At 45.9% G+C, this 10436-nt stretch overlaps 1 protein-coding gene and 1 pseudogene across 1 annotated transcript in view; one reads left to right on the top strand and one right to left on the bottom strand.

The window, feature by feature from the left end:
- Positions 1-4020: 4020 nt before the first annotated feature.
- On the bottom strand, positions 4021-4138 carry LOC136659523 (5S ribosomal RNA; annotated as a pseudogene).
- A 2744-nt stretch (positions 4139-6882) lies between these two features.
- The window catches only part of THSD4 (thrombospondin type 1 domain containing 4), a 432381-nt gene continuing 428827 nt past the window's right edge, over positions 6883-10436 (top strand). The window contains exon 1 of the mRNA XM_066635874.1: positions 6883-6959. The gene's annotated coding sequence lies outside the window, so the exon portion shown is untranslated. The remainder of the gene's footprint in view (positions 6960-10436) is intronic.

The following is a 10436-nucleotide window of genomic DNA, read 5'->3' as shown; positions in this document are numbered from 1 at the left end:
GGATTGAACAAGCAGACCTGACAACAGCCCTGCTGGAACAGGCCAAAGGTCTATCTAATCCAGCATCTATTTCCAAAAGTGACCAGCCAACAGCTCTTTCTCTGTGGTTGACTGCTCTTGAACATGGAGGTTCCACTGACTATCACTGCTTATATCGGGGTGGGCAAACTTTCAGCTTTAGGGCTCTTGGACATTTAACAGTTGTGTAGAGGAGGGAATTTCAGCAGGGGCAGCTTGTTAGTGAGATGACAAGCTGTACCTGCTGAAATTCCCTCTTCTCTACAATTATTAAAGGTCCAGAGCCTTAAAGCTGAAAGTTTGCCCACCCCGGCTTATATCCATTGACAAGATCAGTTGTATAAATTGGGCTAATCTCTTTTTAAACCCATGCCAGTGGCCATTACCAGATCTACATAGCAAATTACATTTTGTATGGATGGTGCAAATCTGCTTACCTGGGAGAAGATTGTGGGGTTTTTGGTGGATGGGGAAGGGAAAGAAACAGGCAGCCAAAGTGCAGATTTTCATGCTACTCCTTCTGCAGCCAGAGACATTCTGATCTCTGACTTTTGTTTTGATACTGTATGCAAATGGGTAGATCTGCTTCAGATAAATATGCTGGCTGAGCAGCCAAAAAAAAAAAAAAAAAGAGCATTGCTTTTTTAAACAGGCTGCCTGGGGGACGCGTGCAAATATCCTGATAAACAACAGAAGGGTTGTGAATTGGTCCATTGCACAGTATCTAGGTGGAGCTGAATCCCAAAGTGGCCCAAGACATCCTGGTGTTTGGTGCCACCAAATATCAATGTTCTCCCTTGCATACTACTTTGCTGTGACAAAAGCTGCCTTTGACAGTTTTGTGTCTTACCCAGGGTCATTACCACCCTCTTCCACTCCTCCTTCTGCTCCCTGGATTTGAAAAGGAAGAGAGGAAAAGAATAGAAAAGAACACGTAAAGGAGAGGAGAGTGGAGAGCTATTGTGTCATTGCCCATATCTTTGTTTGCCTAAAATTCATAAAGTCATAGTTGGTAGGGACCTGCAATGTCCAACCCCCCACCTATAGTAGGAAATCCTCCTAGAACAGGGGTGCTCAATAGGTGGATCGCGACCTACCGGTAGATCGCGAGGCAAAATGAGTAGATCGCGGAGTGCTGATCCCCCCCTTCAGGTGCCTCTGGGAGGAAATGCCGGGAGTAAGGCCCATTGTACTCAGTGGGGCTTACTCCCAGGTAAGTGTGGCTAGGATTGCAGCCTCACAGCCTAATCCTAGGCATGTCTACTCAGGAGTAAGTCCTGTTATACTCAGTGGGGCTCAAGGTACACCAACATACATTGTACACATAAATGTTATATGTTATGATGGTGTGAACATTGTAAAAAAAGCTCTGGTAGATCTCCGGGCCTTGCTGGGTTTCAAAGTAGCTCTCGAGCCAAAAAAGTGTGAGCACCCCTGTCCTAGAATATCTCCAGCAGGTGCCTGTAGGACCTCTGCTTGAAGATTTCCAATGAGGGAGAATCTGTTCCACTGCCGAATTGTCCTTACTGTTGAGAATGTCTTTTCCTGAATGCACCAACTCCTGGGGAATTGGCAGTAACATTGGTGGAAGCCAATATTGCAGCTATATTACATTAAAGGTTAAAAAAAGGCAACCAGCAGCACCTCTGCATCACTCTTGAGGTGACCTGCCAGAGCTGAGGACCTCCCACAAACTTGGTGGCAGGCCAGCTTTTCCCTTTACAGCTGCAGCCCTAAAGTTGTGGAACAATGGTCCAGAAGAAGTTTGGCTAGTTAGGTCTCTCCTGGCCTTCAGAAGGAAATGTAAAATTCATTTGTTCTTAGGGCTCCCAGAGGAGGCTCTTTTGGGATCCATCGTTTCATATTTTCTGCTCTGATGGGTTGACTGGTTCTTGAGAAGTTTTGAGTTTCTCTATTTTCATTAATTATTATGGTTGTTAAAGTTCTTAAGTTTTGTGATTGTTCAAATCAGGCTATCAATATATGCTAATAATAAACATACTAGTGCAGGAGTGTCAAACATAAGGTCTGCAGGCCATATCCGGACTGTAGAAGCTCTTTATCTGACCCACATGATAACTGGGCTCTCCCAACACCATCATCAGCTGTAAAGTGACACATCAGCTGAGGTGGCACTGCTGAGAGGGTAGCACTGGGAGAACCCCAATTCTCATGCAGGCCACCCTTTCAGCTATGCTGTTTCTGCTAAGGCGTCACTTTACAGAGCATAATGGCTGAACCGCAAAGTGACACCTTGGCAGAAGTGGCACTGCTGGCCTGTGGGATAATTGGGCTCTTCCATATCTTGAAAATACGATCAAGATTTGCATATTTGCAGGAGAGTTCTTGCATCTCTGCAAAGGAGGCGACACCACAAGCGCACCCATGTGGGTTAGCAGTTAGAGAGTAGAAGGTTCAGCTCCCCACTTAGCAGTTCCCATGGTGACCTTGGGTCAGTTCATCACTCTTGACCTAGCCCACCTCACAGGGTTGTTGTGGGAATAAAAAAGAGGAGGCGTGTTGAAAGTCATGAACTTTTTGGCGGAAGAGTGAGATCAAAATTTAAAGCAAATGTTCCTGAAAGTTTTTAAAGTGCATGACTATTTTACAAGGAGTTGGGGGCAAAGTAAATAATGAGGTTTAATATTGGGGGATTAAAATGTACACACACTCACATATACTATGACACTTAAATATGGATTGTTCTGACATGTGCTGGCATGCAGCCATAGCCTGGCAAAAAATCTGGATTACGCTGGGCTTTCCATCAAACTGTGGTCTTCTTCCTTTAATGACACTGTCGTCATGTCCCTATTCAAAAAGCCCGTTCTTGTGTAACGATTCATGCCCCGGGCGGATTAGCTGTGGAGATTTGCTTGTTTGCTTGTCAGAGAGGGGAAAAGATGAAAATCCTGACAAAGGGTTTATCCCAGCGTCAACAGTTCCGAGTCTTTCAATGGAGGCCTTCTGCTGTGATGGTGCCGTAGGCCTGTCATGGCTTCCCTGAGTTGCCATGGTACTAGAGGATCTGATGAGGCCTCAAGGTGCAACTGACTTGGACAAAGAGAGACTTTGATATGGGGGCACCTTCTTTCAGCAGCCCAAGGTGTATCCCCTGAAACCACCTGGAGTGCTAGAACGAGCACAAGGTCACCCATCTCCAGAGGGAAGGGTGTGGAGGTGAAGACCATGAAAAGGTGGTCTGTCACACAGAACACAGTGGTGCTTCCTTGTTATTCCAAAATGAACGCCTGACTTGAACTTTATAAGGGCCAAGGGAGTGCCACATTACTTGTTCTGGCCAATTGCTATTGAGATGCTGCCTTGATTTAACTGAGTGCCTTTCCTATTGGCCTGGAGCTGGTAATGGGATGAAAGCAATTATCATTAATGACAGGCTCCCGATGCAGCTGATGGTCCTTCTAGAAGGGCCTCTAGGCCTGGCATGGTCAGTCCCCCTTTACACAACATTTCAAGGAAACTCTTTGGCATTTTGTGCTCATATTAATGCACAATCTTCTTTTGGCTTAGTCATGTTCACATCTGCCTTTCTTCTCTCTCTTAATTTGTAGCAGTATTACAGACCTACAGCAGGCAGCCAATATCCCAAGGGTGCTGTTTTAGGTCTGCACTCTCTGTATTGTGTTTTTTAATAATGCCGTATAATTCAAACATTGTCTCCTGTTATATATTTATGATGACAACACGTACAAGGCTTTTTCTAATGGGAAAATGACTTGCTTCGATGGTGGAGGGCGCAGTCTGCTCCACATCAGGATGGCTGGTCTGGTGTATCAAGAGAAGGGAGGAAAAGATGGGGTTGTTTGAGAAATACTCCCTTTTCTTTTTGGAAAATAGCTGTAGAACTTAATAGACTGTCATACATAATAGAAGGGAAAGTCAGCAAAGAGGCGGCAAGAGGGTGTAGGAGAGCACAGGGAGAGAAGTGTGTTTCAGACTGCCCAAGGTTGGCAACCTTCAGTCTCGAAAGACTATGGTATAAGCCTACAGCACCCGGTATTCCCAAGCGGTCTCCCATCCAAATACTAACCAGGCCTGACCCTGCTTAGCTTCCGAGATCAGACGAGATCGGGCATGTGCAGGGTAACAGACTGCCAGGGGCGTAACTAGAGTGTACCATGACAGGACAAGTGTCCTGGGTGCCACTTGGAGGCAGGCAGCAGCACCTATACTCCAGCAGTGCACTCCAGCACTCAGCAGTGCTCTCAAACTGTGGTCTGGCGATTTTGCCCCAGCTGCCACTAAGAATGTACATTCCCCAGCTGCTGCTGTGCGTGTCTACAATCTCCAGCCGCTTCCTGACTCAGGAAGCGGCTGGAGAACCCAGTTGTGATATCATGACGTCACAACGTTGCTGCCTTGGGGACTACAGGCCCTGAGTACACCTCTGCAGATCGCACCCTAAATGGTTCGAGCCTGTGCTTTCGTACCCAGGGAGGTCTGGAAAGCCCTCCTTCCTTTTGTGAATCAAGTTAAAATAGCATGGCTTCAATGCATTTTCCCTGATATTCTGTCAACATCTTTAATTTTCTTGGTTATTGGTAGCTCTACTGCAAATTGTTTTCTTAGATGCTTTGAAGGTTTGTCTTAAGGCTGAAGATGCAAGGTATAAAAACCATGATGCAGGAACTTACAAAACTTGGTTGGCAACCTTCAGTCTCGAAAGACTATGGTATAAGCCTAACAGCACCCGGTATTCCCAGGTGGTCTCCCATCCAAGTACTAACCAGGCCTGACCCTGCTTAGCTTCTGAGATCAGACGAGATACAGGAAGTTGCCTTTTCTTGAATCATAACATCTAGGTCAGTGTTTTGTGCTGGCTTTCAGCTAGGAGTCTTTCAGCCATATTTAGAGTTGACAGGGTCTGGGTCTGTATGCAAAGCAAGCACTCTATCTCTGAGCCATGACCTTTCTTGACAGGGCTGGCCCAAGGCCTCCAGATGCCTGAGGCGGCATGCTCAGTGCTACCCCCTTACCTAATGATGTGTCAGCCTCTGTTCCTCCACTCTTCAGTGTTCTAACCCAGTACACTCCTTCTCTCCACATTTCCTCTTCCTCTCTATCTCCCTCTTCCTTTTCTAATCCAAGAAGTGGATGGGGAAGGAAGAGCTGTGAAAGCAAGTAGGTAATAGGTACACCCTGCCAATTTGCCACCTGAGGAAACTGCTTCAGTTGGCCTCATGGAAGGGCCAGACCTACCTCTTGAACAATATACCATTTCTGCCCAACATTGCATATACACAACAAGGACCAAAAGTGTACACCTGTGGGCCAAGCAAACAAGTAATGTAACAAAGAAATGTGTGTGGCATTTTTTTGGGCAGCCCAGGCACTTGAGGTTTAGGAGTGGGCAGTCAGATTGGAAACCCATACCCAAATCCATTCCCCCTGTGCTTTCCATCAGCCTATGGCACATTTAATGTGATTACATGGATGTGCTTACAAAATTCCTGTTGTCATTCAGTAAGATCATCCTAGATAAACTAATGGACTTGCACAAACACCTACAGTGATATCTCTGTAGGGAGGAGAGGCATTCCAGCTCTGCCCACTCCCAGAGGAAAGGTTCTCTGGAGGTATTACTTAGGCTGGCATAAAGCATATTTGCTTGGTAGTAAGTGAATTGTGCAAGACGAAAGTAATGAGTGATCTGATCTAGCCACCCAAAGAAGGCCAAGGATGTTAGGAATGATGATGATTTTTTTGCTTGAAAATAACTGGGTTATCTCTTTCAAAGGGATGTGCTTATAGTGAGCAAGATATTAACCTTGCCCTGAATTTTTGCTCATGCGCAGTTTTGTTTACTGACATCCACTTCTTGTTATCCAGAGACATGGTTTGTACGATATGTATAACATGACTGCAAAGGAGACTGAGAATAGATCATAAGGGTATATCTACACTATGAATATAAATGCATCTCTCTTTGAATATGGGGAGTCTCTCCAGATCAGAACAAAGACACACCTCATTCAATACTGTTCCTGCTCTGAGGATCAGCTAACAGATCCAGGAAGCACACAAAGAGATCACGAAGGCAGCATCCAGTCCTCCACTGTGGTGCCCCCATGACTGGCGACAGCGATAGACTGCCTTTGTTCATGGAAGCTCCACTTAGCCATCTTAAGATCTGTGGATAGGCCCATTGCCCTCCGTGCATTTGTAGAGTCCTTTTAAGAAGCCAATGTAAAAAACAAGTAACCGTCATCAGCTCTTGTGAGGGTGAATTCCCGCAAAGTAACTGTGCTGTTGCGTCTGAACTGTTAGGGCATCCGTCAAAGAATCACGGGGCGGTTTGATGAGATTGCCGGCAGTGCTTAAGCCAGTGGCTCCCAAGCGGTTTCAACTGATGGCTCCCTTGACCTACTGGGCCATAAGCTGTGAATCCCCATTAAGGCAACAATCCTATACATTGTATAGAACAAAGGGTTTTTTTGTGTGGATTCCATGGCTCCCCTGGCTAGTTTCTGTGGCTCCCCGGGGAGCCATGGCTCACAGTTTGAGAACCACTGGTATAGGCCATTCAGTTAGGCCAGTTCCCCAACAACACCAAGGAAGCAGAGAGAGTATAGATTTGGCAACTGTGTATGGTGTTTTAATGTGCTGTTCTCGCAATGGCCACCAGGTGGCAGCTGGAAGCAGCATCGAGAGCGCATCTCTCTGCCTGTTGACAGCGCACTGCTTTCCCCATTAAGCAGAAGGTTAGGAGAAGGATTGAGTGAGCGCGCCCGGGAAGAGGAGCTTTCCTTTGGGAAGCGTGGAGGGAAAGAAGCCTTGCGAGATCCTGCAAGGCTTTGCCTGCCCTTGGCTTTTGGGAATTACCTCTGGGAGAGGGAACCTCTTGGCATCCCATGTGGCTGGCTGGTGGTGTAGCAGCTTCAGCGTGGAGATCTCCCGCAGACCCAAGTGAAATTGACAAGGTAAACTTTTGCTGCACTTTCCAAGGCTGTGCAACCTCCTCCTTGTCTCCTTACCTGGGGAGGCTGGTTTCTGGAGATGGCCCCTGGGGAATCCTGCTGCTGTCCAGGTTTTGGAGTGCAAGTCTCTCTCTCTCTCTCTCTCTCTCCCCCCCCCCGCCCCCCAAATCTTGATGTCTTGATCTAGGAAGAGATGCCTATAAAACACCACCACTTTGAAACTTTGGGGAGGGGGGGAGGGAGGTACAGCCACATTTCTTAAAACAAAAATTTGCAGTTGCAGGAAGCTTTTCAAACTTAACTGCCTGGCTGGATGCTTGCCTGTGTGGGGTTGGGTGGGTGGGAGGGGTGCCATCTAGCCACACAGCCACAACTCAGCACTGCTGAGTCCTGTGGGACTCCATTCAGCCACAACCAGCACTGTTGGGCCCTGTTGGGCCACAACCCAGCACTGCTGAGCCCTGTGGGGCTCCATCCAGCCACAACCCAGCACTGCTGAACCTTGTGGATTTCGACCATGTGCTTCACTCGCCTTGTGAAAGCAAGGGGACACCCCAAGTGCAGGAGTCCCACTGCATTCAGTGGAATCAACTCCCTCATTCATGCATTCAGAATTGCAGCTTTCCAAAATGCATCTTTTTTTTTTTTTACTTTGTGCTAGATTGTGCTCGGTGTTTTCCAGCAGCATGGTTCCAAGGTAGGACACCTGTTGCGAGGTTCACAGATCTTGAAAGAAGAGTCTTCCGCTGCTCTCTGTTTTGTTGCTGCAGGACTTTCTGATCTGGGTCCCTGATGCCCTTTCTCCCTGGGAGTCTCCTGGCCCCCCCCCTTATGTGTCTTTTCTTCTTTTTCTAAAAGTGATCACTTTCCCTTTTGCCCCAGCACATGAAGCACAGAACAAGATACAAATGCGTGTGTTGAAATGGCGGGTGGTGGGGGTCAGTTTGCGGGGAAGTGTCTTCTCTTGGCCTTGGTCCACAGACAACTTTGGAAGTCTCTCATGAGAGGAAGAGATAATGGGGGGGAACTGGTTCCAGACAGCACGCAAGGAAAATGTCTGCTTTTAAAGAACATGCAGAATTAATTACTCCAGTTTTCCCTACTTTGGCAAGATGTATGTTGGGCCAAGGAGGTTGTTCCAGGGAAAATGTGCAGGGGGTGGAAAGAAGACCTGGGAATCAATTTTGGTGGGGTTGTTTCTTTCTTTGTGGATCATGTGCAAGCAAGTGCACGTGAAAAAGATTACATTGGAATGTGGCTTCAGAGTGATTTTGCAAGAGCCAGAAAGAGCATCCATCCATCCATCCATCCATCCATCCATCCATCCATCCAATCAACACCAGCTCAACATAGTGAACAATAATACTTATTTACAAGGTTGTTGTAAGAAATCAAGCTAACATGAGCAAAGCACTTCACATCCTCAGAAAGTACCGTAACAAATGCACATGGTTGTATTTACATATCACCTTTTTGCCAATGCGCTCAAGGGGGTTTACAGTTTCAATCATGCTATTTCACCCTCTTTGTTAAAGTGCTCGAAGAGGCACTTTTGAAAGTAGTGGCTTTTTTTATGTTTAGCAGAGGGGCAGCAACTGTCTCAATTCACCCCATGGTAAATTTTATTTATTTATTTAAAAGATTTACGTGCCACTTTCCCCAAAGCACAAAGTGGTGAATGTTAGAGTTAATGCTGGAACTGCTTTAGGAAGTGATGCTACAGTTGTGATGGCCTTTGCCACCGTTGGTTGCTGGGTGTTCAGCTAGTGGTGCCAAGCACACTTTTGTGTGTGTGTGGAAGTGAGCTTGCTGCAACCTCGGAGGGATGTCTGTGAAATTTGTTAGTGATTCCGACGCCTTTTCTCTGCCAGAAGATTCCAGTTTTGGGATTCAGAGTTGACTATCTTAAGGCTTCTGCCTCTTAAAGAAACTTTCAGTCAATTAATTATATGAATTTTAGCTGATTATACAATAAGAGATTGCACAATATAGCAGAATCACGCATCTAATTTGCATCCCTGTACATTTTCAGATATGTGATAAGAAGAGGAGAATGGAAAGGTGGCTATCTAAATTGTATCAGCATACTAAAAAATCTTGAGACTGCAGATAAAAAGAAGTAGAATAGAGATTTGAAAATTCAAATGACTGGTGATCCACGGTGTGTGTGTGTGTTTTTATGTTGGACATTATGCCTTCCTGGAAGCACTGGGTTTACACCTTAAAAAACAAAAAGTTTCACTTTACCAGCCACTCAAGCCTCTGTGGCTATAATAGTGATTGGGCAGGAGCACTTCCCCCAAGTTGCAGGTTGTTTAACCCTTGATGTGCATAGCCTGATCTGCCCTGTCAGTTTGGTGAACCACCCAAAATTAGGTTGTGACCCACTGGTGGGACACAGACCCATAGTTTGAGAACCACTAGGGCTTAGAGGTAGAATCTAAAGAAAAAGGTTACAGGCTGTTATATCGGTGGTATTTTTCATCTTCAGTGCTGCAAAAAATGTTTCCTGGGCTGAATAATCATGGCTGGAGTTATCAAATATTTGGGACGCTGAAAATCATTTGATGGGGGTGTAAGAGTTAAGATGAGTGGAAAATGATGGTGGTACTACTTGCAAAACCATTGGATATAATCTACCATTATTGCCCTTTTTTTTTGGTCAAATGTGTTACATCCTCATGAGAGGCTCTTCTATCTAATTTAATTCTCACCGTTCAGGTGATGACGGTTAAATGTTGACTGTAGGGCCACCTGCTTGGTAGAGAGAAATGGCTGCAAAAGTGATGGCACTTTTGTAATGTGCAATATGGCTGAACTCTTATGCACACTTTCCTGGTAGTAAGCCCTATTGAATGCAATGGGATTTACTTCTGAGTAGACATGCATAGGATTGTGCCCTATATGTGCTAAATTGTTCAGATAAAACAACTCTGGGAAGCTTGCATTGCGCACCTGCATTGAATGGAATATGTGATGAACAGCACTTGGGTACAAAAAATGATTATGCATTTTTACCCAGGTAGAGTTTAATGTGTGAACTTTTGTGTATGCCTGAACTAGGCGGGTGTTTCTTGCAGAAGCGGTGTTCCTTGGCACTTGCTGACATGCTTGATTAGTAAACTGAGGCACACCAGGTCTTAAAATCTCAGCACCAACCTATATGCTCAGCCCCTGTGTGCAAGGACTCCACTCTTGACCACTGAGCGTAGTGGATAGTCTTTTGAAGGTAGATCTGATGCTGCAGGTAGGAATTTGAGGAGGGTCCCAGCACTTGGGAAGTTGGAGACCACCGCGCTGGAAAATTAACATCCAGCAAGCTTGGATCTGATTGCCGCAGACACAACAAAGCTCTGTCTGAGAACCGACTTGGGGCATAGATTTGGTTGATAAACATAAATCAAGCCCTTTCAGTGTGGCAGTTTTGAATAGCCAGAGGCAGGGACAGCCCCTAAAAGATATTTCTGATGCTGTTTCCAG

Source organism: Tiliqua scincoides, chromosome 8, assembly GCF_035046505.1.
Source record: "Tiliqua scincoides isolate rTilSci1 chromosome 8, rTilSci1.hap2, whole genome shotgun sequence".
Taxonomy (NCBI): domain Eukaryota; kingdom Metazoa; phylum Chordata; class Lepidosauria; order Squamata; family Scincidae; genus Tiliqua; species Tiliqua scincoides.
This window is presented reverse-complemented; position numbering and strand designations above follow the sequence as displayed.